The 27,585-nt window shown below is 42.1% G+C and overlaps 1 protein-coding gene across 6 annotated transcripts in view; it reads left to right on the top strand.

Annotated features, from left to right (window-relative positions):
* LOC123519221 (signaling mucin HKR1-like) overlaps positions 1–27,585 on the top strand; it is a 153,986-nt gene that overhangs the window by 45,739 nt on the left and 80,662 nt on the right. The gene's annotated exons all lie outside the window — the stretch shown is intronic.

Here is a 27,585-nt window from a genome sequence, read left to right as displayed (position 1 = left end):
CCTTCACCACTCACACCACAGTCAGTCACCATCTTCGTCTGAGCTTTTCCATTTTATCAAAAATCTACTTATCAAAGATAACCCCACAATATAAAAGTAAACACTAGTAAAAAAAATAAATGCAGGACGCCAATGTTTTCACCCCTCACAAGCACTCGCCGTCACTGTCCACTCTCTGGTGCTCTGTTTGAAAATGCGGTTGAGCCAAATTTCATATAAACAAACCGATCGTGCAAATTTAATTAATTATAATATTTTTTCGGTCGCGTATTAACAAAAACGCATAGATTAAACACGCGTAAATCAAGAGTTACCTGTACCTGTTACCTGTGCCCTGGTATTACTGGTATTACTGGTATCAGAAGTGGACCATGTGGTGATGGGAAAGGAGAGGCCAGTGTTTTGTTTACAACCATGTGTGCGACTGTTTGATTACCAGATATTTCTCACCACTAATAAGCCTTTGGTGCTATTGTAAATTTTTAAATAAAAAACTACAGACAGAGTGCAGGAGAATGTTATTCTGATGATAGTGGCAGCATAACTGGTGGAGGGGGGAACAGAGGCCAGGGAGCCTTTGTTTACAACTATGTGATTGGACATTTGACTACTAGGTATTTTTTTAAGTATTAAATTGAACTTTTGCATTCGAGTATTGAAAAGTTTGACGGTTAAGACATTCAGGTATTGAGTCTCCACTGTATTTTGTATTATGACCAGTTGTTATGTAGCCTCTTCCAGCATGTCCACATTTATCATCTTACAGTGCAGCCCCAGATGTATGGAGAGCTGGGCACAACTTTGATTTATCATGTGCAACTTCAACCTTGTAGCTATTTTTTGGCCATTCCTGTGTAATGTGACTTTACAGCTTTTTCTGCACATCCCAGTGCAACTTCCAACTTAGTGACTATTTTTGGATACCCTAGTGCAACTTGCAACTTTCCAACTGCAACTTTTCCCATTGCAACTCTGCTAAATTGCAAAGTAAATTTTAACGCAATAACAGAAATATGCTTTGTTATTACAATTACTACTACCCATAATTATTAATTATTGCTTAAACCCCACCATTCCAGAGCAAACTTACACCATGTCTAACAGCTTGAGAAAAGAAATGAAAGAAATACTTGAGGTGCCCTTTCTTGTTTTCTTGAGAAGACACTCAGCCAGTTTTCTACTCCCAGGTACCACCCATCAAGTCAGTTCCCTCATTCGCCTCTTTGCTGTCACAGGGATTACATGCCTTCGGCTCATCTTTTTTTTATCAGCTTGTTGTTTTTTTTCTTTTCAGCAGCAGTTGGATTAGCCTTTCGTTGCTCCTTGGTTTGTCAATCTTCTACAGGGAAGAAGTGTGTTATTATACCACATAAGTGTGTGAAGTATTCTCGTTCCTTATTGTCATTTACAGTGGACCCTCATGGGGAGTGTCTGTCATGTAGGGAGGTGTCTTGTAGCCTTGCTTCACTTTGTGATTGCTGCAAGCCTTTCTCCCATGACCAGTTTCTACGTCTTGTATAGTATTAAAGACCGTACTGAGAGGAGTGAAGGCTTCTTCCAGTAAGCGTAAATCTTCCCCTTCATCACAGCTGCATAGACACATGTGTATGATGGAGGAGACATTGGGCTGGCTTTCCCTCTTTCTTTCCTCTTCTTAGGGTTTCCCCCTTCTCTGGTTTCCAGTCTCCTGATTCACAGGTATGATTTGGACTATGCAGAGGCCAGGCAAAGCTGGAGCAGCTGGTGCTACTGGTCCCGAGGTCGAGATGGTACTGGTGCTAATAAGGACATTCTTCGTTCTGCTGAGGAGCTACGTTGTAGACTCCTTATGCTATGGAGGCAGACGGTAGTCAAGTCATTGCCTTGCTCCTTTCCTGACAATGAGAATCACCAGCTTCTTCTCCCTTTTCTGACATGCTATTTGACCCAGTTGTGATGGCCAGGGTGCAGGACAATGAGCACTTGGCTTCTCAGTAACATGCACTCTCTTCTGTGGTGCAGGGGTTAGCCTCTTGTTTTCGGGGTTCAGCCATTGCACCCGGGGCAGCAAGATAAAAAGGGCAGACAGGGGACTCTGCATTATGGGTATGTCCTCCCCTTTCTGCATCCCCCTCCTTTGTCTGCCAGACTAATTGAGTTTGTGAGTTGTACAGAAGGGTCGGATCGTCATGTGACCTTGGACTTAGTGGTGCAGGACATGTATGCCAAAGAGACCACAGAGTTTGTTGTGGGCAAGCTAGAACGTTATACTCATCAGTTCCTTGTTTCCAAGGTAACAGGTAGTTGTAGACCTGCATTTGACCTCTCAGCTCTGAACAAGTTTTTAGTGGTCAGCCTCTTCTGGATGGAGACGGTAGTGTCAGTTTTGGAATCCATGAATATGGGAGATTGCATAGTGTCTCTGTATCTAAGGGACATGTATTTCCAAGTTCCAATCGTTTGGTGAGGCAAGGTTTTTCAGTTCAGAGTTCTTTTTTTGGGCCTGGCCACCTCACCGCAGGTCTTTACCAAGATGATGGCTCCAGTGTTTTCATGGGCTCATCGACACAATATCTCCCTGCACTGTTACCTGGATGATTGGTTGGTCACAGGGACTACTCTCCAGGGGTGCATAGGTGTCATCCGGGATTTTTGCAGCTGTGTGCTCAGTTGGATGTTCAGATCAATCTGCCCAAATCGGACCTGGTACCCAGCAAAGGAAGCAGTACCTGGGCATGGTGCTGGATTCAGTGAGGGCTCTGGTTTTTCCATTGCCAGAAAGGGCCTGCCAGTGTTTATCGGTGGCACAGAATTTTCTAGAGGACAGAGCCCCTATGGTGTTTCTATGGAGGTCACTCCTGGGTCATCTGGCTCCCCTGGAGAAGCTGGTCCTGGGCGGCCAGGTATGCTCTTGGTTCCTTCAGTGGTGCCTGAAGAAACACTGGGAGGCAGTGTTGGACCCACCCTGGTAACGGGTTCCTCCTTCCCAACTGTGTCTAGCAGACCTCTCCTGGTGGATGGATCCAGTTCATCTGCTCAAGGGAGCTCCCTTATGATGGCACCTCTGGAACAGTCTCTGTTTTCTGATGCATCCCTTCATTGTTGGGGTGCTCATTTGGGAGACTCTCTTGTCTCAGGGCTGTGATCTCTACAGGAACAGAGGTTTCACATCAATCACCTGGAGATGATGGCTGTTTTCTGGGCTCTGCAGTCCTTTCAGTGGGAGTTGTCGGGCACGGTGGTGTCTCATGTCAGACAATTCGACAGTGGTGGCCTATTTACGGAACTCGGGGGACACTCAGTCTGAGTCTCTGTCGGGTCTGGTGGGGGACATTCTTCGGTGGTGTGAGGATAACTCAGTCTCTTTTTGCCCCAGGTTTGTGCCGGGACGGTGCAATGCAGTGGCGGACATATTCAGTCATGAGTGTGTGGGGTTAGAGCGGACATTACATCCAGCATTGTATAGGCAGGTCTTTCAGGTGTGGGGTGCACTGCAGGTGAATCTGTTTGCAACTGCCTTTAATCACCAGTTACCTCTGTATGTGTCTCCACTGCTCGACCTGAGAGTTTGGAAAGAGGACGTGTTTGCCTTTCCATGGGAGGACTTGGATCTGTACACCTTTTCTCCCTTCTCTCTGATTCGATGGGTGCTGGTTTGAATGAGATAGTTTGTTTGTTTTCACATGACTCCGATTGCTCCGCGGTGGCATCAGGCAGACTCGTTTTCTCTGCTTTTGAGTCTGCTAGTGGACTATCCTCGAGTGTTGCCTCCATGGGCCTCTCTGTACTGCCAGCCTCATCGCCATCTTTTTCACAAGTCTCCAGGAGCACTTCACCTGTGTGGAGACACCAGCATCTCCTCTGAAAGAGAGGCTTTTCATGGAAGGCTGCTAGATTTATGGCCCATCCAGTCACACAGTCCTCTGTCAGAGTCTATCACAGGCAAAGTGGTCTGTCTTATGTGGTTGATTTGAATCGAGGAGTTGTCATCCTCACTTGGTCTCTGTAATGAACTTAGCATACTTTTTTTTCTTTTTCTTTGGGACACAATGCATTTGTCCTTGGCGTCCATTAGGGGCTATCATTCAGCTTTGGTCCCAATTTTCTGGCAGGCTGGCTTGGATATCTTGACAGGATTGGGATGTCAGCTCTGTTTTAAGGCTTTGCCAAGTTGGCTCCTCGTTCACCATTCATTCCTGCGTGAGATTTATCCTTAGTTGTACGTTCCTTAATGAAGTCCCCTTATGAGCCTCTTCGTTTGGCTTCATTGAGGGATGTTGCACTAAAGTCTTCTTTTCTTTTGGCTTTAGCATCTGCTTGCCACATTAACGAACTGCATGGGCTATCAGCAGAAGTTCATCACTCTAAGGGTTGGTCTTCTGTGACTTTCTCTAGCTTCTGAATTTCTGTGAAAACTCAAGTCCCAGGTGATGACTCTCACTCAGACTTCACCATTCCTGCTCTTACGAAGTACATTGGCGACTCAGAAGCTTTTACGTCCAGTCAGAGCTGTCAGGGAGTACTGTTGAACCTCGATAACTCCAACCCTGATAACTTGGATTTCACAATGAGTCTGACTCTAACCGAGCCAAGGACTAAAGTGTGAGTGGAACTGCCTGCCTCTTTTTTGTTTTCCTTTCTTTTATTTTGTTCTTTTTATTGACATAATAAAAAATCTAATTCCAACAAAAAGTTGTATTTTTGTTATACAGTAAGGTCCCGGGTTACGTCGGTCTCGAGTTATGTCAAACTCGCACTTACGTCAGTCCACTATAAGGCAATTTAAGATTTAAAAAATTGAAAATTTATAAATCGTAAAGCGTGGGGTTTATTGTTATTGTTGGCCGCTAGGCGTCACTAGTGGTTATCCACCACACCGCCCACCTCATGCTTGAATACAATAACACTCTACGTACCTCAGTTCCACCACACTGTCGCCCCTGGCAAGAGTGTTCCTACATCTGACTATCTTAGTATCTTGCTCAATGGCACCAAAAAGAAAACTCCTGAGTAATAGCAGTGATGCTAAGAAAAGGAAAACCATTACGCTACAAGAAAAAATGGACATGATTAAAAGACATGAGAAGGGAGGCAGCAGCTGTGTGTAAGTGAGGGAAGAAGAAAATGGGAAGCCCGTTACCATGACAACGGGGAGGTTGACGACCTTGAGGGCTCACGCACCTATCACAGCAATAACAACTCCGGAGCCTTCGCCTGGGCCACACGACACTCGCAGCTCACTTGCACCGTCTGCGCTTGTCTGCTGATGCCTTTTGCCCTTTCCTATTGTATTTCCTGCCCCGCTGCCCACGCTTCTACTCCCAGCTGTCTGCCCTGGGCGTCACAACATTTGACCTGCCCACCCTCCTGGCGGCCTCAGGCGTCCACCCCTCTGGTAACATGCAGTCCTTCGTCATGCCCTAATCAACAACAAAAACAAGCTTGTGTTTCATATTCCTACATACTTGTAAATAATATAACAATATAACCTTTTACTTATATAACGCTTGTACTCCTACCGCACTCCACAAAGCTCCCAGCTGTCCGCCCTGGGTGTCACAACATTCGACCTGCCCACCCTCCTGGCAGCCTCAGGCCGCCCCTCTCGGCAACCTGCAGTCCTTTGCGTTCGCGGCCCTAATCAATATATTCCTACATAGTTGTAAGTAATATACCAATATAACAATATAACCTTTTACTTACCTGAATAACCATAAAAAATTATTGGTTGAAAACTCGATAATATGCTTTGAAAGTACAAAAACTCGAGTTACGTACAAAATCGACTTACGTCATGTTTCAGGAACGTAACTCTGACGTAACTCGGGACCTTACTGTAGTTTGAAATGATACCAAACAAAAGTCGATCAGAGTTTTTACCTGGTTTTGTAAAAAATTTTGAAGCATAAAAAGAACTCTGAGATATTTGCTACTAAAGATTTTTCATACTTTCCTCCTTAGTTTGCTATTTGTTTTCATCTGATTGACATGAAATTTTCACACATGATTGTTTATTCAATGGTGACTTCCTGAAGCATGATAAGATGATAATGCATCAGATCTCCACTTTTGTAGAAAATATTATTCTCTCGTACATTGCAGAAAGTTTAGGGTAATCATTTCTCTAAATAGGTTGCAGTACACATTCATTGGTCACTTCTGCAGCTGGGTTTGAAAAGAAGCCTGTGATTGAGTAGTGGCCGCCGTGGTACAGTGGAACCATGCGTGCTTTGGGGTCCGAGGGTTCTCCAAGTGCACGTGTTCGAATGCTGTCCGCGGTCTGAGTGTAGGTTAGGCTTCCTCACTCGGGGCAACGGTTTCCTAGTGGATGGGCTTTCAGATAGGAGGTACCCCAAAAAGTATCCCCCTTTTGCCCATAAATTCCCATGAAAAGCCCACATGCTATCCCACCATGAAGGGAAGGGACTCAAGGGAGGAGGAAAGTCTCCCTCTCTCTCTCTCTCTCTCTCTCTCCTTTTTTTTTTTTTTTTTATTTAAACAAAACTTTATACAAAGGAACATGTACCCAAAGGCGCACTGTCGTGTGCTACCTATTCTAAGGGTACTACAATCTATTTCTCTACAATATTTACAAGACTTAAAAATAGATAATATACAAGATGGTCAGCATGTAAATGGAGCACTATTCGTTTCACTTCACTAGCACTATTCACGCACTGCACTACACTGAGTGTCACGTCACAAAGAGTGTCAGAGGAGTTGGCAGTGTCTGTCTCCACTTATGTGCCATCAGTTTGACACTGTGTGTTTCATCTCCTGGACGTGAGGCACCGCGGCCGTGAACAAGTTCCACATCCTGGAGACGCGTCCTGCGAAGGTGCGTTGATGCTGACACCCGTGGGATCGCGGCACCTCTACGGCGTCACCACCATTGAGCACCGTTCTCGTGCTCCGTGCGGTGACTCTTAGAGGATGACGCAGCCCTGCCAGATGTGGCACTCTTTGCACCTGTGCCTTATGGAACACTACGATCGCCGCCACGTCTCTGCGGTGTTCCAGTGAATCAAGGGGACGCTCAGGCTCTGGGTGAGGTGGTAGTGCAGCATCTACTAGCCGTATGGCGCGGCGTTGGATGCTGTCCAGTCTCCTTCTGTGTGTGGCGGCACAGGACATCCAGGAGAGAGCTGCGTATTCAAGGTGGGGCCGCACCTGTGCCTTGTACAGCAGCAGTCTCCCTTCCTGTCGAGGAAACTGGCGATCCTTCTGAGAGCGGAGATCCTGTGAGAGGCTTTCTTGGCAATGGTTTTGACATGCCTGTCAAACCTCAGCCCTCGATCCACCTCCACTCCAAGTATCTTGACGTCATCTTGGAGTGGGAGAGCAGCAGCGCCAAAAGACAACTTTCCTGCCATTGCTGCCATGGCGGCTGGGGACCGAGAGACAACCATTGCTTGTGTCTTCTCCGGCGCGAATGTCACTTGCCATCGAGCACCCCACTCCTTTATCACTCGTAGCTGCTGATTGATGGCCTCAGCAGCCCGCCCACTGTCCTGGCGTGGATAGGTATAGGAGAGGGTGCAGTCATCAGCATAGGCCATGACTCCTGGCAGTAGCTGGAGAAGATCATCCACGTAGATATTCCACAGGAGTGGGCCAAGAATTGAACCCTGTGGCACTGATGCCTCCACAGGCAGGGACTCAGATGTTTGCCCGTTGACAACCACCTTGAGGCTTCTGTCCTGCAGGTAATTTCCCAAGAGTCGTAGCAAGCCACCCTGGATGCCTTTAGCACGAAGCTTTTCTAGTAATCCGTTGTGCCATACTTTATCAAAAGCTCCTGCTATGTCCAAAGCAACCACTATAGTGTCCTTGCCGTCGTCGAGGGCGTCCTGCCAATGCCTGGTGAGAAGCATCATTAGGTCGGAGGTTGACCTTCCAGGTCTGAACCCAAACTGTTGGTCTGAGAGGAGGGCATTGTCCTTGAGATGTCTACACACCACCTCTGCCACGACCCTCTCAAACACTTTACCCACCACTGACAACAGGGATATGGGTCTGTAGTTTTTTGGGTCCGTCCTGGAGCTTTTTTTGTGTACTGGAACTACTTGAGCCTCCTTCCACACTGAAGGCCAGACGTTTTCCCGTACACAAGTTGTGAAGACTTGGGTGAGAGGGGCAGCCAGTTCCTGGGAGCATCGCTTCAGCAGGTGCGGGCTGATGTCATCAGGGCCGGTGGCTTTCTGTGTGTCCAGCCCCCGCAATAATCGCTTCACCTGCTGATGCGTCACCTCCACCATGGTGACAGTCTTCTCACATTGCTGGACCAGCTGAGGCGGTGGCTGCTGTGGATTCCCGACCTTCATTTTTCCAGCAAACAAGGAAGCCAGCAACTGTGCCCTCTCCTTACTGCTGGTGGCGACAGTACCGTCCTGCTTGCTGAGGGGAGGGATGGATTCTTGGTGGCCAGTTCCTTGTTTGTCCTTAACAAGAGACCACCAAGTTTTGTTTCCTACGCCAGTGCCACACAGTTTCCGGCGCAGGCTTTCCTCCCACTTTTTTAAGGCCCACTTGCTGGTTACCACCATCCTCCTGCATGCAGCCCTGTGCAGGTCCTTGTTGCGCCGAGTCGGGTTCCTCTTGTAGCGGAGCCAGGCAGCATACTTTGCCTCGGCAGCAACACGGCAACGGTAGCCAAACCATGGCTGATCCGTCTCTCTCTCTCTCTCTCTCTCTCTCTCTCTCTCTCTCTCTCTCTCTCTCTCTCTCTCTCTCTCTCTCATTATTATTATTATTATTATTATTATTATTATTAATATTAATTAATAATATTAATAATTAATAATTAATAATATTAATAATATTATTATTATTATTAATAATAATATTATTATTAACATTACCATCATTATTATTATTATCAGCATGCATGCGTGCAGACAGACGGACTGACACACACACACACACACACACACACACACACACACACACACACACACACACACACACACACACACACACACACACACTGAGGAAGTGGTTCATAACCCAGAAAAGTACAGTAAGAAAGGACTAAAGAAACTTACGTATGAGCGGAATGTAATGTATTCCAACATAAATGGAGTGATATCGGGGATTTTAGAACTCAACGATTACTTGAGAGACAAGAACCCAGATATTGTGGGTCTTACTGAAACAAAACTGAGAGAGGGAGAAGACCTGATGATGGTTGGAGAAGGGAAATATAATGTTTGGAAAAGAAATAGAGTAGGTAAGATGGGAGGAGGAGTGATGTTGCTGGTTAAAAAGATATAAAGGTGGATCAAGTGAAAGAAGGTATGGGAAAGGCAGAAGTGCTAAAGATCAGAGCAGAAACTAATGAAGGAAAAAGAGGCACTACATAGTGGTGTACGTACCACCTAAGACAAATGCATGGTCAGTACAGGAATATGAAGAAATGATAAGAGATACAGGAACATGTCTGGAAGAAATGTTGGGTGGCTGTGAACGAACTATAATGATGGGAGATTTTAATTGTAAAGAGGTGTGTTGGGAGGACTGGTCAATGGAAGGATCAGAGACAACATGGGGAAATACACTATTGACACTGGCAATGGAAAATGTGTTAACTCAGTGGGTCAAAGAAGATACTAGGTTTGGAGGAGAGGGAGCATCGTCAAGACTGGACTTGGTCTTTAGTACAGAGCCAATGGTCATTGAGGAGATGAGGGTGGAGTGCCCTTTAGCAAAGAGTGATCATGCAGTTTTGGAGTTCAAGGTGATAGATGAAGAGAAATCTAGAAGAAATGAAGAATATAAAGTGGGAAGATGGAATTATGCCAAGACAGATTTTGGAAACCTAAAGAAATTCTTTCAAGAGACAAATTGGATGAAATTCAAGAGTGCTAAGGAGCAAATGAAAAGTGGAAGGAATTTATAAAAATATACAAAGAAGGTGAGAAAAATTTGTACCAATAAGACAACATAGAAGTTGGAAAGCAGGACTGGTTTAACGATAGATGTGAAAAGGCTAGAACAAGAAAAGAGGATGCATGGAAGAGGTGGAGAAGGAAAAGACGGATTAAGCAGTGGGAAAGTTACAAAAGAGCAAGAAATGAATATGTGTTGATTAGAAGAGAAGAAAGAAAGAAACAAGAAAAGGATATAATTGATAAATGTAAAGACCAACCAAGGCTTTTTACAGACATGTGAACAACAACATCAAAAATAGAGAAAGTATTGAAAGTTTAGAAGTAAATGGAGTATGCAGTGAGGATCCCAGGAAATGGCAGAGGCTATGAATGGATGCTTTCGGAAGGTATTCACAAAGGAGACTGCTTTTGACAAACCACTGGTAATGGAACAGAAAGGGATTATGAAGGAGTTTCAAGTAACTGTGGAGGAGATCAAGAATATGATGGGGAGTTTAGAAGTGAGAAAAGCTGTGGGACCTGATGGGGTATCAGGATGGATTTTAAGAGAATGCAGGAGCAACTGGCAGAAAAAGTTTGTGAAGTAATTGATGCCTCATTAAGGGAAGGTGTAGTGCCCCAAGACTGGAAAAGAGCTAACATTGTCCCAATTTATAAATCAGGTAACAAGAGAGACCCATTGAACTATAGACCAGTGTCACTTACAAGTGTGGTAGCTAAGATGTGTGAGAGGGTGGTGAAGAATAGATGGACAGACTTCTTGGAGAAAAATGACATACTTTGTGAGTGTCAATTTGGTTTTAGAAAAGGGCGTTCATGCACGACAAACCTGATATGTTACTATTCGAGGGTGATAGATGTAATACAGGAAAGAGATGGTTGGGCTGATGGAATATATCTGGATTTAAAAAAGGCCTTTGATAAGGTACCACACCGGAGACTGATCTGGAAACTTGAAATGGTAGGAGGAGTGCATGGCAGTTTACTAAAATGGATGGAAGACTTTTGGTAGGAAGAGAAATGAGAACAATAATTAAGGACAGACCATCAGAATGGGGCTTGGTGGAGAGTGGAGTTCCACAGGGATCAGTGTTGGCACCAGTAATGTTTGGGTCTACATAAATGACATGGTGGATGGGGTGTCCAGTTATGTGAGCCTATTTGCAGACGATGCAAAATTGTTAAGAAAAGTGAGATGTGACAAAGATTGCGAACTACTCCAGGAAGACTTGGACAGAATATGGAAATGGAGCTGTACATGGCAAATGGAGTTCAACACGACAAAATGCAAGAAATTAGAGTTTGGCAAGAGTGAAAGAAGAATCAGGAGTATGTACAAGATAGGAAATGAAGACATAAAACCAGTCATGAAGAAAAGACCTTGGGGTGACAATTACCAATGACCTATCGCCAGAGAGACATATAAACAAAATAATTGGAGAAGTATTGAACTTATTGAGGAACATAAGAGTGGCGTTCGTATATTTAGATGAAGAAATGATGAAGAAAATAATTACTGCAATGATAAGACCAAGGCTTGAATATGCAACAATACAGTGGGCTCGAACTTAAAGAAACACATAAGGAAACTAGAGAAAGTACAGAGGGCTGCAACAAAATGGTGCCTGACTTAAGAGATTTGACTTATGAAGACAGACTGAACAGAATGCAACTTCCGACCCTGGAAAACAGAAGAAAGGGAGACCTGATAGCAATATACAGAGTGATGATTGGCATGGAAAAATGGATAGGGAAGATCTGTGTATGTGGAATGAAAGAATGTCGAGAGGGCATGGGAAAAACTAAAATGGCCACTTATAGGAGAGATGTGAAAAATATAGCTTCCCTCATAGAAGGGTGGAAGCATGGAATAGTTTAGACGTGGAAGTGGTCAACGCAAGGAATATTCATGATTTTAAGAAAAGCTGGACATTAGTAGATATGGAGACGGGACAGTACGAGCATAGCTCTTTTCCGTATGTTACAATTAGGTAAATACAATTAGGTAAATACACACACACACACACACACACACACACACAGCAGAGGAAGGACGCAATACCGTCGCTCCGAGAATCAGCTGATCTTCACTACCTTTGTTTGGGTTTACAGTGGCCTGGGCGATAAGTGTGGACTCATTTTTTTCATGAATACAGTGTTAAATAATAATTAGTGAGAAAGATATTCCATCTAAATGCAGGTATGTGACAAGGGAAAGAATGAAAGCTGATGATGACAATGTTGGTGAGGAGGAGGAGAATTTGAAGGCTTTGATACGGCGCAAACTTCACTATTTGATAGAGTCTTAACTATCGAACGTAAATTAGATAAATTGATAAAGGAGAGTATGGGAATGAAAGAGAATGAAGAACAGGATAAAGAGCTCCAGAAATTGAAAGAAAGGATAAAAGAGTGGAAGAAAACGAAACTAGGCTAAGAACCGAAAATGAAGAATTAAAAGTCCAAATAGCGAACTATAAGAAATTGATGGAAGAAGGACTCGGTAAAGCCGAGAAAGAAAAAGAAAAGCTAAAAGATCTAGTTAACAAAGAAGAAGAAAGAGTACAAGACGTGATTAAAAAGAAGTACAAGCATGGAGAATCCAAGATAAGAAAGACAAGGAATCATTTCAAGAAGTATTTCAAGAACAGTTAAAAGAAAGAGATGAAAATATGACAAGCAAAATGATAGGAGTCCTCAAGAAAAAGAAAATTTAGTAAGAGAAATTGCAGAAAAAAGAAGAGTGTAATTATTTTTGGACTGAAAGAAAAAATGTTAAATATAGACCAAGAAGGAAAAAGACGAAATGAAATCAGTAAAAGACCTACTAAAACATCTGAATGACGAGGATAGACAGAACTTAGAAGAGGAAGTAGAAGAAATCCATAGAATGGGACCATATCAAGAAGGAACAGTGAGACCAATTAAGATATTACTAAAATCACAAGCAGCAGCAGAAGAAGTACTAGAAAATCAGAGAAACAGAAGGTTGCAACTCATATATATATATACAGAATATATATATATATATATATATATATATATATATATATAATATATATAAAACGAGGAGGAAAGGAAGAGACACAATGAACTGGTGGCAGAAGCAAGAGAAAAAATAATGAAAGGTCAGAGGAGGAGAAGAAGGCATTTTTGGAGAATTATAGGAGACAGGATAAGGAAATGGTATATAAAAGAGAAAGAAGAGAAAAGAATGGAGCAAGTTTAACTAAAAATGATAAGAACAAGAGATTAAAAATGATGTATACAAACATAGATGGGATTTTATCTAGTAAATTAGAATTAAGAGATTACATAAAGAAAGAAGAACCAGATATTGTATGCCTGGTGGAAACAAAGTTAAATGAGGCAATAAAATAGACATAGATAAAAGGTATAATATATGGAGGAGAGACAGAGTGGGTAAAGGAGGAGGAGGAGTCATGATGATGTTAAGGAAGGAGATAGTGGTAAATCAAGTGGAGTTTGGGAAGGAAAATCAGAAATACTGTATGTTAAGATGCATATTAACAAAAAGGAGTTAACAATCATTGGAACATATGTGCCACCAAAACAAACTCATGGACTAACCAAGAATATAGAGACATGATAGATGACACAATAAGGAGTCTTACAAGAATCATTAAGGAAAGGAGAAAAGTGATATTGGTAGGAGATTTCAACTGTAAGGAGGTAGACTGGGAAAATTATGAAAGTGGTATGGGGAAGATGCCTGGGAGATAGATTCCTGAACCTAATGATAGATAATTTGATGGTCCAAAGAGTAAAGGAAAACACAAGATTCAGAGGAAACGATGAGCCGGCAAGATTAGACCTAGTTTTACAAGGGATATACCAATTAACGATGATATAAGATACAAGTGCCCATTGGGAAAGAGTGACCATGTAATATTAGAGATGGATATAGAAGAAGGAAAGGAAGATAGAGATGAATCATACAAAGGAGACCGATTAAATTACAGAAAGGCTGATATTGAGAATCTCAAGAACTATTTTAAAACGTAAACTGGGAGGAGATGGAAAACTCATTAACGGTTCAAGAGAAATATAACTTATTTTTGGAAATATACAAAACTGGGGTCAGGAATATGTTCTGAAATATAGACCTAAAGAAGAAGGAAAGAAAGATTGGTTTAATGCAAGATGTGCTAGGGCAAAGGAGAAACGAGATGGAGCATGGAAAAGGTGGAGAAGAAACAGAAATCCAGAAAATAAGGAAAACTTCAAAACAGCAAGAAATGAATATGCTAAGGTGAGAAAGGAAGAAGAAAAGAACTATGAAAAGGACATTGTCGAAAAATGTAAGGAACAACCAAAATTGTTCTACAGATTCATAAATGGAAAAATAAGACAAAAAGAAACAATAGAAAGGTTAAAAGGAGAAAACGGAATGGTGGAAGACCCAAAAGTATGGCAGAACTGTTAAATAGTAAATTTCATGAGGTCTTTACTAAGGAATCCAAATTTGAAAGACCACAGGGTAATAGAGACTGTCTATATGAAAGAGATTAAAGTAACCAAGCTTGAAATAAAAAGTTGATGACGGAATTGGATGAGGAAAAGGCAATGGGACCGGATGAAGTCTCAGGCAGAATACTGAAAGAATGTAGGGAAGAACTAGCAAGTCCAATATACAACATCATAAAATGCTCAATAGAAAATGGAACAGTGCCAGTGGAGTGGAAAAGAGCTGAGGTGGTTCCCATATATAAGAGCGTAAGGAAGGAAGAACCTTTAAATTACAGGCCGGTATCACTAACTAGTGTAATATGCAAGATGTGTGAAAAAGTAATAAAGAAGCAATGGATCGAGTTTCTTGAAGACAACAAAATATTATCAAATAGCCAATTTGGTTTTAGAAAAGGTCGGTCATGTGTGACAAATTTATTGAGTTTCTACTCTAGAATAGTTGATAAAGTACAAGAGAGAGAGGATGGGTTGACTGTATTTATTTAGATCTAAAAAAGGCTTTTGATAAAGTGCCACATGAAAGATTATTATGGAAGTTAGAGGAGAAGGGTGGCTTAAAAGGAAGCACATTGAGATGGATGAAGAATTACTTAAGGGGGAGAGAAATAAGGACGATAGTTAAAGATATGAAGTCCAAGTGGAGAACAGTAGACAGCGGAGTGCCACAGGGTCAGTATTGGCACCAATACTTTTTCTCGTATATATAAATGACATGCCAGAGGAGTGAACAGCTACATAAATCTGTTTGCGGACGATGCGAAACTGTGCAGAGTCATTAAACAAAAGAGGATTGTGAAATACTACAGGAAGACTTAAACAAGATCTGGAAATGGAGCAAAAAATGGGAGATGGAATTCAATGTGGACAAAAGCCATGTCATGGAAATGGGAAAAAGTGAAAGACGACCAGTGGGAATCTATAAGATGGGAGATGGAGTAGAACTAGAAAAAGTAAAAAAGGAAAAGGACTTGGGAGTGACAATGGAAGAAAATAATCAACCGGTTAGCCATATTGATAGAATTTTCAGAGACGTATAATTTGCTAAGGAATATTGGAGTAGCATTTCACTATATGGACAAGGAAATGATGAAGAAATTGATAAGTACTAAAATAAGACCTAGATTGGAATATGCAGGAGTTGTGTGGACTCCCCATAAAAAGAAACACATAAGAAAATTAGAGACTACAAAAAATGGCTACAAGAATGGTTCCAGAATTTAAAGGGATGGCATATGAGGAGAGACTAAAGGCAATGGATCTACCAACCTTGGAGCAGAGAAGAGAGAGGGATCTGATACAAGTTTATAAATTGATTAACGGAATGGATGAAGTGGATAATGAGAAACTGATCCTGAGAGAAGAATATGACTTTAGAATCACAAGATCGTATAGTAAGAAACTAAGGAAGGGACGATGTCTGAGAGATGTTAAAAAATTTAGTTTCCCGCAAAGATGTGTTGAGACTTGGAACAGTTTGAGTGAGGAAGTGGTATTAGCAAAGAGTGTACATAGTTTTAAAGAAAAATTGGATAAGTGTAGATATGGAGACGGGACCACACGAGCATAAAGCCCAGGCCCTGTAAAACTACAACTAGGTAAATACAACTAGGTAAATACACACACACAAATTTAGTTTTAAAGAAAAATTGGATAACTGTAGATATGGAGATGGGGCCACACGAGCATAAAGCCCAGGCTCTGTAAAGCTACAACTAGGTAAATACAACGAGATAAATAGGTAAATACACACACACACATACACACACACACTTGTATATATTAATGACATGCCAGAGGTAGTAAACAGTTATATTAATTTGTTTGCGGATGATGCGAAGTTGTGTAGGTGTGTGAAGAGTGAAGAAGATTGTGAAATTTACAGGCAGATCTAGATAAGATTTGGGAGTGGAGCAAGAGGTGGGAAATGGAATTTAATCTGAGCATAAGTCATGTGATGGAGATGGGGAAGAGTGGAAGACAGCCAAGAGGGTCATATAAGATGGGTGAAGAAGTAGTGTTGAAAAAGGTGGAAAAGGAAAAGGATTTGGGAGTGATAATACAAGACCATGGGCAGTTTGAGGCTCATATTGATAAGATGTTTGGAGAAACGTATAATTTGATAAGAAATATTGGATTAGCCTTTCATTATATGGATAAAGATATGATGAAGAAATTAATTAGTACATAATTAGACCAAGATTGGAATATGCTGGAGTGGTTTGGTCCCCTTATAAAAAGAACCATATAAGGAAGTTGGAGAGATTGCAGAGAATGGCAACAAAAATGATTCCGGAATTGGCAGAAATGACCTATGAGGAGAGATTAAAGGAAATGAATTTGCTTACCTTGGAACAAAGAAGAGAAAGAGGAGATTTAATACAGGTTTATAAGCTGTTGAACGGACTGGATGAAGTGGATAATGAGCAAATGATGTTGAGAGAGGAAAACTTAAATAGAACAACGAGATCACACAGTAAAAAGATAGCCAAGGGAATATGCTTGAAAGATGTGAAGAAATATAGTTTCCCACAAAGATGTGTGGAGGTGTGGAATGGTTTGAGTGAGGAGGTGGTGTCAGCGAGGAGTGTGCATAGTTTTAAAGGAAAGTTGGATGTGTGTAGATATGGAGACAGGGCCACACAAGTATGATACCCAGGCCCTGTAAAATTACAACTATAGTCTGACTGAGCTTAATTTATAGCTATGGGGGGGCGAGGGGAACTCTACAGTGCTGCCACGTTTCCAAAAAATGCGATGTGAAATGGAAGTTATTGGTGTACAAGGCATCGCAAATACCATCAATTCAGATGTGTAAAATTTCGACTTGTGTATATAGATGGCTGAATCAACAGTAACCATGATATGCATAAAAAAACTATATAGTACCATACAAACATGGCGTACATATTCAACAGTGTTGCTGATATCAACTGTAGTAACTTATAATGGTACTTAGCGTATGTTTAGGGTGTGTAATAATATCAGCGTTACAGATATAAGATAATGAGCATGGAAAAAAGAAATAATCTATTATCCAAAGTAAAAAAAAAAAAAATAGAAGTCTTGTGAGTGGCGGCAATACTGATGAACCCAGCCTGGCCAGGCCGAATAGTCTCACCTTGTAGTACCAGATGTTGCTATAATTATAAGATAAAATGCTCACATTTACTGGCTTTTACAGTAATTTCAAGGGTGAGGCATAATCGCATTCATAATTGTAAGCCAAGCTAATGTGTAGTTTCTATTTTTACAAAATAGTAGGTATATGCCAATACCTAAGTGAAAAAAAAAGAAGCATTTTTCACTTGTGAGTGACAACTCTTCCACACCCAGCTGGTGGCCTTGACACATTGTGGTGGCGACGTGACTGACCTCGTGCCACTATACTATATATATATATATATATATATATATATATATATATATATATATATATATATATATATATTATAAATTACTCTCTCTGCTTACCTTTGATTCTTTAGTGAGAGAGAGAGAGAGAGAGAGAGAGAGAGAGAGAGAGAGAGAGAGAGAGAGATTAACAGAACAGTAGTGAAAACGTGGCAACACTGTACAGAGACGCTTGCCCCCCCATGGCCGTAAATTAAGGCTGGTCAGACTATAGGTGAATACAACTAGGTGAATACACACACACACACACACACACACACACACACACACACACACACACACACACAAACAGAGGTTTGGCGGAGAGGGAGCATCATCAAGACTGGACTTGGTCTTTAGTACAGAGCCAATGATCATTGAGGAGATGAGGGTAGAGTGCCCTTTAGCAAAGAATGATCATGCAGTTTTGGAGTTCAAGGTGATGGATGAAGAGAAATTTAGAAGAAATGAAAAATATAAAGTGGGAAGATGGAATTATGCCAAGACGGATTTTGGAAACTTAGGAAATTTTTTCAAGAGACAAATTGGATGAACTTCAAGAGTGCTAAGGTAGCAAATGAAAAGTGGAAGGAATTTATAAAAATATACAAAGAAGATGAGAAGAAATTTGTACCAGTAAGACAACATAGAGAAGTTGGAAAGCAGGACTGGTTTAATGATAGATGTGAAAAGGCTAGAAAAAGAAGAGGATGCATGGAAGAGGTGGAGAAGGAAAAGACGGATAAATCAGTGGGAAAGTTACAAAAGAGCAAGAAATGAATATGTGTGGATTAGAAGAGAAGAGAGAAAGAAACAGGAAAAAGATATAATTGATAAATGTAAAGACCAACCAAGGCTTTTTACAGACATGTGAACAACATCAAAAATAGAGAAAGTATTGAAAGTTTAGAAGTGAATGGAGTCTGCAGTGAGGATCCCAGGGAAATGGCAGAGGTTATGAACAGATGCTTTCGGAAGGTATTCACAAAGGAGATTGCTTTTGACAAGCCACTGGTAATGGAACGAAAAGGGACTATGGAGGAGTTTCAAGTAACTGTAGAGGAGATAAAGAATATGATGGGGAGTCTAGAGGTGAGAAAAGCTGTGGGACCCGATGGGGTATCAGGATGGATTTTAAGAGAGTGCAGGGAACAACTGGCGGAAAAAGTTTGTGAAGTAATTGATGCCTCATTAAGGGAAGGTGTAATTCCCCAAGACTGGAAAAGAGCTAACATTGTTCCAATTTATATAACAGGTAACAAGAGAGACCCATTGAACTATAGACCGGTGTCACTCACAAGTGTGGTGCCTAAGATGTGTGAGAGGGTGGTGAAGAATAGATGGACAGATTTCTTGGAGAAGAATGACATACTTTGTGATTGTTGTTACGTTCACCGGTTAAACGGGTAAGATTGGCATCGAGGAGCCAGTGAACAATAACAATAAAAAAAAAAACTGCTGGTTCAACTGGTGAGGAAATGCAAAGGGGCACTTAAAAAGCTATTTTAATAACCCAGTAATGGAACTGACATACACATATAGATATAACATGAAACACATGAAACTGACATACACATATACATATAACACATAAATGAATATAACAAAGAACCCAACTTAATACCTAACAATAATACTAATCCTGTATGGAGGCAATGTGGAAAACACAGGACGAGGGGAAGTGATACTTATGAGGTGTCGTAGTGGTGAAGTGCTGGGTGAGGTAGATCCCACGGTAGTCCAAGAGGCGTTGTGTTCACTGGTTGAGGCCTGGACCTCAACTGACTTCCAGAAATCAGTGAGCTTGCTTTAACACTTCCGCTTGAGTCGAATGGGCTGCGTGAATCCAACTTCGGGACAGTAGCGGGTCTTCATGAGACGGTGACGTGGAAGGTTCATGAGACAGTGGCGTGGAAGGTTCATGAGACGGTGACGTGGAAGGTGAGGTGGAGAGGTGGCGAACGAGGTAGCAAGCGGAGGAGGTGATGGTAGTGGAGTATGTTACGGGCGGGCCGTAACATTTCCTCCCCCCTAAGACCTCTGTAATGGGCTCATGAAGGAGGTGAGACGAGAGATTTGATAAGGCGTCAGTGATGATGTTGTCCACCCCCTTGATATGGTGGACTTCCAAGTTGAAGGGTTGAGTTAACAAGGCCCACCTAAGAATGTGTTGGTTTTGGTTCTTCATGGCGTGAAGGAAGACCAGAGGGTTGTGATCGGTGAAGACCTTCGTAGTTTGAGGACCAGGATGAAGGTAGCACTCAAAACGTTGGAGCGCCAGGACGAGTGCCAGAGCCTCCTTCTCGATGGTGGAGTAGTTGAGTTGGTGTTTCTTCAGCTTGGTGGAGTGATAGGCGATGGGATGGAGGATGCCGCTTGTAGGGTCCGCTTGTAGGAGGACAGCACCCACTCCAACTCCACTCGCGTCCACTTGTAGATGGAAGGGGTGGGAGTGATCTGGCGTCCAGACCACTGGCTCCAAGGAGAGGAACGCCTTGAGATGTTGGAAGGCTTGGTCACAGGTTGGGGTCCAGTGGAAGGGGACGGAAGTGCTGATAAGGTCCGTCATGGGTGGCCAGGGTGGAGAAGTTCCTACAGAATCGTCTGTAGAAACCAGCCATCCCCAAGAACCTCATGAGAGCTTTCCTGGTGGTAGGGACAGGGAAGCCAAGGATGGCCTCCACGTTAGCTCTTTTGGGGCGAACCTTGCCGTTCCCCACCACATGTCCCAGGTAGACCACCGTAGACTTCCTGAAGGTGGACTTGGCCAGGTTGATTGTAAGCCCGGCTTCCTGCAACCGACCCATCAGCCTCCGAAGACGGGTCAGATGTGTCACCCAGTTGTCCGAAGTCACCACCAGGTCGTCCAGATAGGCAGATGTTCCCTCCAAGTCCTGGATGATGTAATTTATAGCCCTCTGGAAGGTGGCAGGAGCATTAGACAAGCCGAAGGGCATCACTGTGTATTGGTATAGCCCGAAGGGGGTGATGAAGGCGGATATTATTCGGGTCTCGTCCGAGAAGGGAATCTGGTAGTAACCTTTAAGTAAATCTATAGTGGTTACAAATTTGGCTACTCCTATGCTATCTATAAGGTCCTCTATCAAGGACAATGGGTAGGAGTCTGGTACCGTCACTTTATTTAATTTCCTGTTGTCGGTACAAAATCAACTACTGCCATCTGGCTTAGATGTTAACAGGCAGGGAGAAGCCCAGGGGGATATACTAGGTTCTGCAAGGTGATGACAGAGCAGATAGTCTACCTCTTTTTTCATCAAGTCTCTTTTAATGGGTGAAATGTGATAGGCTGGTTGCCTTATAGGCTTGATGTCATTAGATATTAATGTTATATCATGTTGGATAGTAGTACAAAGTCCTGGAAGGTCACCTGTGATTTCTGAAAAGTCTAGCAATAACTTTTTAAGATCAGACTGTTGTGAAGGTGTTAAGGAAAGAAAAACCTCATCAAGGTTGGACATGATTTCGCTGTTTGAGGGGCGTCCTTTAGGTGACAAGAAGAGGAATTCGATGTCGGACTCTTCCTCGGGGGGCACAGGACCAGACTCCTTCCTTACCAGACATACAGGTACAGTGTGAGACAAGTCGTCCTCTGGTTCTCTGGAGTGGTAAGGTTTCATTAGATTAATATGAACTAGTTGGGAATCCTTAGGACGGTCAAGAGTGTGGACCACATAGTTTAATGGACTTAGTGTTTGAGCCACAACATAAGGTCCCATGAACTTACTATGAAGAGCATTGCCTGGAGTGGGGAGAAAAAGTAAAACCTTGTCTCCTGGTTTGAAACTTCTCATTACAGATTTGGGAAGAGAATTTTGTTGCATTTTAGTTTGAGATTTAAGGAAGTTTGATTTAGCAAAAGATCTGACTTCACTGATTTTATTCTTAAGGTTACTGATGTAGTCAGACACACTGGGGCTTGAAGGAGTATTTTGAGTAAACCATTGATCCTTTAATATTTTGAGAGGCCCCCTGATCTGTCTACCATAGAGTAATTCAAAAGGGGAGTAACCTAAAGAATCTTGAGGAGATTCTCTTAAAGCGAAGAAAAGGAAAGAGATACTTTCATCCCAGTCTCCTTGTTGCTCCAAGCAATACTTCTTCATCTTGGATTTTAATGTTTGGTGAAACCGCTCCAGACAGCCTTGGGATTGGGGGTGGTAAGCCGAGGAGGTTACATGGTCGATGTTTAGCTCATTCACTATCTGTTGGAAAAAATTGCTAGTGAAATTGCAACCCTTGTCAGACTGAATTTGTTTTGGAATTCCTACTGAGGTGAAAAAAATGTATTAGATGTTTTACAATGGTCTTTGATGTGATGTTCTTAAGAGGGAATGCTTCAGGGTACCTGGTAGTGGGATCCATAAGGGTTAACAAATACTGATTCTCTCGTTTGGTTTTGGGTAAGGGCCCTACGCAGTCCAGAACGATCTTTTCGAAGGGCTCCATCTTAACTGGAATAGGCGTCAGAGGAGCTGGCACAAGGCGTTCGTTAGGCTTACCCACAATTTGACATATATGACATGTTTTTACATAGTGTGACACATCCTTTTTCATTCCTGGCCAAAAAAAATGTTGAAGAGCTGCCTTGTAGGATTTTTGGATGCCTAGATGACCTGACAATCCATCATGAGCTAGTTCTATAATGGCTGGTCTTACAGACAAGGGGATGACAACTTGATGTGTTTCTGACCAGGTGTCTAGTTGTTTCAGTTCAGGAGGTCTGTAGGCACGCATCAGGACTCCTTCCTGATAATAAAAACGAGGCAATTTAGACATCCTTTGTCTCACTGGCAACATGGCTGATCTTAGCCAAAGTGAGATCCTGTTCCTGAGCATTAATCAAATTCTCCTTTGAAATGATGTTATTGTACAAATTGTCAGTAGAGGCAATCATTGGTGGAGGAGGTGGTGAAAGGGCAGAGACCTGGTGACTGCACACACTGGGAAGAAGTGAGGGGATGTTTCGTCCAGGGTCTTAGTGGGACTTTCTGTTAAGGGGGAACCAAGAACAATTAAGTTTGGAACAACCAAGTTACCCGCAAGATCATTACCCAGTACAAGATGTACCCCTGGTACTGGCAGTTCACCAGGTTTAATGGCTACCACAACCTCTCCTGAAATGAACGGGCACTGTAAGCTAATTTTAGCCAAGGGATAGGAGAGCTGTGATTCGAGACCTGTAAGATTCACCTTTTCCCCAGTGAAAGCCTGTTTGATGTTAGGGATGACATCTTTCCTTAAGATGGATTGGGCAGCACCTGTATCATGCAGAACCTTGACATTTATTGCCTTGTCTTTACCATCAGTCAGGGACACTTTACCTTGATACGTGTACGAGTCATAAAGTTCTAGAGGAGAGTTGACAGGGTTAGTTAGGGCCACTGGTTTCTTGTTCTCAAATGTGTTAGGTTTAGGGGCCACAAAAGAAGGTTGATGTTGAGAGGCCTTGCAATTTGGGTGTCTACATTTTTGGATCGTGTGACCTGGTTTCTTACAATATGTACACCAGTGGGAATTATATGCATTTGGCGAGAATCCGGTCGGCTTACCACCCGTGCCCCCAAAACCTTCCCCAAAGGAGGACCTAACATTAGATGGTGAACCACAACCTCTACTACCCAGGGATCCCATCAACAAAGCAAACGCATCAGCCACTTTAGTGGCAGACATAAGATCACTCTCCCGTTCTTCCACATGCCTCAGAATATTAAAGGGTAACTTGTTCTTCCATTCTTCCAGGACCATTAGATTGAGGAACTCCGAAAAGGTGGTAATGTTAAGGGCGGCTAACCATTTTTTAAATTGTCTTAGTTTCTCACTAGCAAATTCAACATAGGTTTGAGAATCTGGTTTCACATACTTTCGGAACTGTTGTCTGTATCCGTCAGAAGTGATAGAGTAGACGTCTAGAATGTTACCTTTGATCTCTTCATACTCTACCTCATCACTAAGGCTGTTGTATACCCTATAAGCTTTTCCTACTAGCTTAGGAACAAGGAGAGACACCCACTGATCCTTGGGCCATTTTTTCCTATTAGCAATGCTCTCAAAAGCTCGAAATGACCCGTCAACATCAGATTCATCAAAAGGGGGAACTAGCGGAGCAGCTATAGCAGGATTAAAGCTTGCTAACTTTTTCTTTATATCTATTTCATCCCCTCTAAACTTAGCGTCATTTTGTAGGGCTAACTCCTGAATTTCTAACTCTTTCTCCTGCCTTTTAAGTTGTAACTGAAATTCTCTCTTCTTTTTTTGCCTGTAGTTCTCTCTCCTCTCTTTCTGCCTATAGCTGCATCTCTTTCGCTTCTTTTTCTGCCTGTAGTTGCATTTCTTTCGCTTCTTTTTCTGCCTGTAGTTGCATTTGTTTTTCATGCATCCGGTATTCTAGTCTAAGCTTCTCAATTTCCCACTGACTTATCCTACTCTTATCCTGTTCTTCCTGGGGACTGTGTATTATAGTCCTCGTAGAGGCTGACATGGGAGTTAACTCTTTCATGGCATTTCCTAGCAACTGACCTTCTTGCACTAGATGTTCAACAACTACATTCTTAACAACCTCTTTAGTCATCTGAGACGTGATGGGAATATTAAAATGTTTAGCGATGGCTTTCCACTGGTCCTTCCTTAAATTAGCACCTTTAAGTTGTTCCAGAGAAGGGTCAGCACAAAAATCTTCAACGTTAAACTGAGCGGAAGCCATATTACATAGATGTTAAACAAACAACAACAAAAAAATGATAAGCAAATTACTTAAGTGAGGAACTTGGCAGAGTGATAATAAAGGCAACCTTGGAAATTACCTAGATTATACTTAAGTAAACACTTATGAGTACAATCACTAATGAGGGGTAAACTAGAGAATTACGGCATTAAGAGGGATCCAAATTACTCTAGTTACGAGACTTGAGAGTGAGGAGCGAATTGTACTGAGACTTGTTATTGATAAGGAGGCGGATTAGTCTGAGAGACTAGTTAAAATGGCCGATTCTAACAAGCGAGAAAAATTATCCGCGAAGTGAGGGGATTGAGGGTTCGCATGAACATATGATGATCCCAACACTTGGATAACACTTATTACACACCTGCCTATGTGCAAAAAATAAAGATAAGTGCTATCGGTGAACACGCCTTTTTACCTGGTTTCTTGCTCTACCACTGCTATGCGATACCAATGAATGTCACGAAGCACTTTTAACCCAAAAGGAGCCACTTAATCGCACAAAGGTAAATTTAAACCACACGCAGAGGAAGTCACAGAAAAAAAACACATCAAAGTCACAACACCACAGAAACACAAGAAAAAAAAACAATGTAATCACAGAAAAAAGGTCACTGGAAAAGTGGAACACTGAACAAGGGTTATAAGGGTCCTGTCACGGTCGCCAATTGTTACGTTCACCGGTTAAACAGGTAAAATTAGCATCGGGGAGCCGGTGAACAATAACAATTAAAAAAAACTGCAGGTTCAACTGGTGAGGAAATGCAAAGGGGGCACTTAAAAAGCTATTTTAATAACCCAATAATGTAACTGACATACACATATAAATATAACATGAAACACATGAAACTGACATACACATATACATATAACACATAAATAAATATAACAAAGAACCCAACTCTCAATACCTAACAATAATACTAATCCTATATGGAGGCAATGTGGAAAACACGGGACGAGGGGAAGTGATACTTATGAGGTGTCGCAGTGGTGAAGTGCTGGGTGAGGTAGATCCCACGGTACTCTAAGAGGCGTTGTGTTCACTGGTTGAGGCCTGGACCTCGACTGACTTCCAGAAATCAGTGAGCTTACTTTAACACTTCCGCTGGAGTCGAATGGGGCCGCGTGAATCTAACTTCGGGACAGTAGCGGGGCTTCATGAGACGGTGGCGTGGAAGGTTCATGAGACGGTGACATGGAAGGTGAGGTGGAGAGGTGGCGAACGAGGTAGCAAGCGGAGGAGGTGATGGTAGTGGAGTACGTTACGGGCGGGCCGTAACATTGTTAATTTGGTTTTAGAAGAGGACGTTCATGTACGACAAACCTGATATGTTACTATTCGAGGGTGATAGATGTAATACAAGAAAGAGATGGTTGGGCTGATGGAATATATCTGGATTTAAAAAAAGTCTTTTGATAAGGTACCACACCGGAGACTGACCTGGAAACTTGAAATGGTAGGAGGATTGCATGGCAGTTTGCTAAAATGGATGGAAGACTTTTTGGTGGGAAGAGAAATGAGAACAATAATTAAGGACAGACCATCAGAGTGGGGCTTGGTGGAGAGTGGAGTCCTACAGGGATCGGTGTTGGCACCAGTAATGTTTGCGGCCTGTATAAATGACATGGTGGTTGGGGTGTCCAGTTATGTGAGCCTATTTGCAGACAATGCAAAATTGTTAAGGAAAGTGAGATGTGCCAAAGATTGCGAATTACTTCAGGAAGACTTGGACAGAATATGGAAATGGAGCTGTGCATGGCAAATGGAGTTCAACATGACAAAATGCTAGAAATTAGAGTTTGGCAAGAGTGAAAGAAGAATCAGGGGTATGTACAAGATAGGAAATGAAGACATAAAAATCAGTAATGAAGAAAAAGATCTCGGGGTGACAATTACCAATGACTTATCGCCAGAGAGACATATGAACAAAATAATTGGAGAAGTATTGAACTTATTGAGGAACATAAGAGTGGCGTTCGTATATTTAGATGAGGAAATGATAAAGAAAATAATTACTGCATAGATAAGACCAAGGCTTGAATATCCAACAATACAGTGGGCTCCGAACTTGAAGAAACACATAAGAAAGTTGGAGAAAGTACAGAGGGCTGCGACAAAAATGGTGCCTGACTTGAGAGATTTCACTTATGAGGACAGACTGAACAGGATGCAACTTCCGACCCTGGAAAACAGAAGAGAGAGGGGAGACCTGATAGCGATATACAGATGATGAATGGCATGGAAAAAATGGACAGGGAAGATCTGTGTATGTGGAATGAAAGAGTGTTGAGAGGGCATGGAAAAAAACTAAAGATGGCCACTTATAGGAGAGATGTGAAAAAATATAGCTTCCCTCATAGCAGTGTGGAAGCATGGAATAGTTTGGATGTGGAAGTGGTCAACACAAGGAATGTTCATGATTTTAAGAAAAAGTTGGACATTAGTAGATATGGAGACAGGACAGTACGAGCGTAGCTCCTTTCCCGTATGTTACAATTAGGTAAATACACACACAGAAGATTGTGAAATACTGCAGAAAGACCTAAATATGATCTGGGAATGGAGTAAAAAGTGGGAGATGGAATTCAATGTGGACAAAAGCCATGTCATGGAAGTGCGAAAGAGTGAAAGACTACCCGTGGGAATCTATAAGATGGGAGATGGAGTAAAACTGGAAAAAGTTAAAAAGGAAAAGGACTTGGAAGTGACGATGGAAGAAAACAATCAACCAGTAAGCCATATTGATTGAATTTTTAGAGAGACATATAATTTGCTAAGGAATAATGGATTAGCATTTCACTACATGGACAAATAAATTGATGAGTACGTACTATAATAAGACTCAGATTGGAATATGCAGGGGTAGTGTGGACTCCCATAAAAAGAAACACATAAGGAAGTTGGAGAGACTACAAAACATGGCTACAAGAATGGTTCCAGAATTTGAAGGGATGGCATATGAGGAGAGACTAAAGGCTATGGATCTACCAACCCGGGAACATAGAAGGGATAGAGGGGATCTAATACAAGTTTATAAATTGATGAATGGAATGGATCAAGTGGATAATGAGAAATTGATCCTGAGAGAAGAA

The sequence above is a fragment of the Portunus trituberculatus genome, chromosome 45 (genome assembly GCF_017591435.1).
Source record: "Portunus trituberculatus isolate SZX2019 chromosome 45, ASM1759143v1, whole genome shotgun sequence".
NCBI lineage: Eukaryota > Metazoa > Arthropoda > Malacostraca > Decapoda > Portunidae > Portunus > Portunus trituberculatus.
Note: the sequence above shows the minus strand (reverse complement) of the source record. Positions and strands in the feature narration are given on the sequence as shown.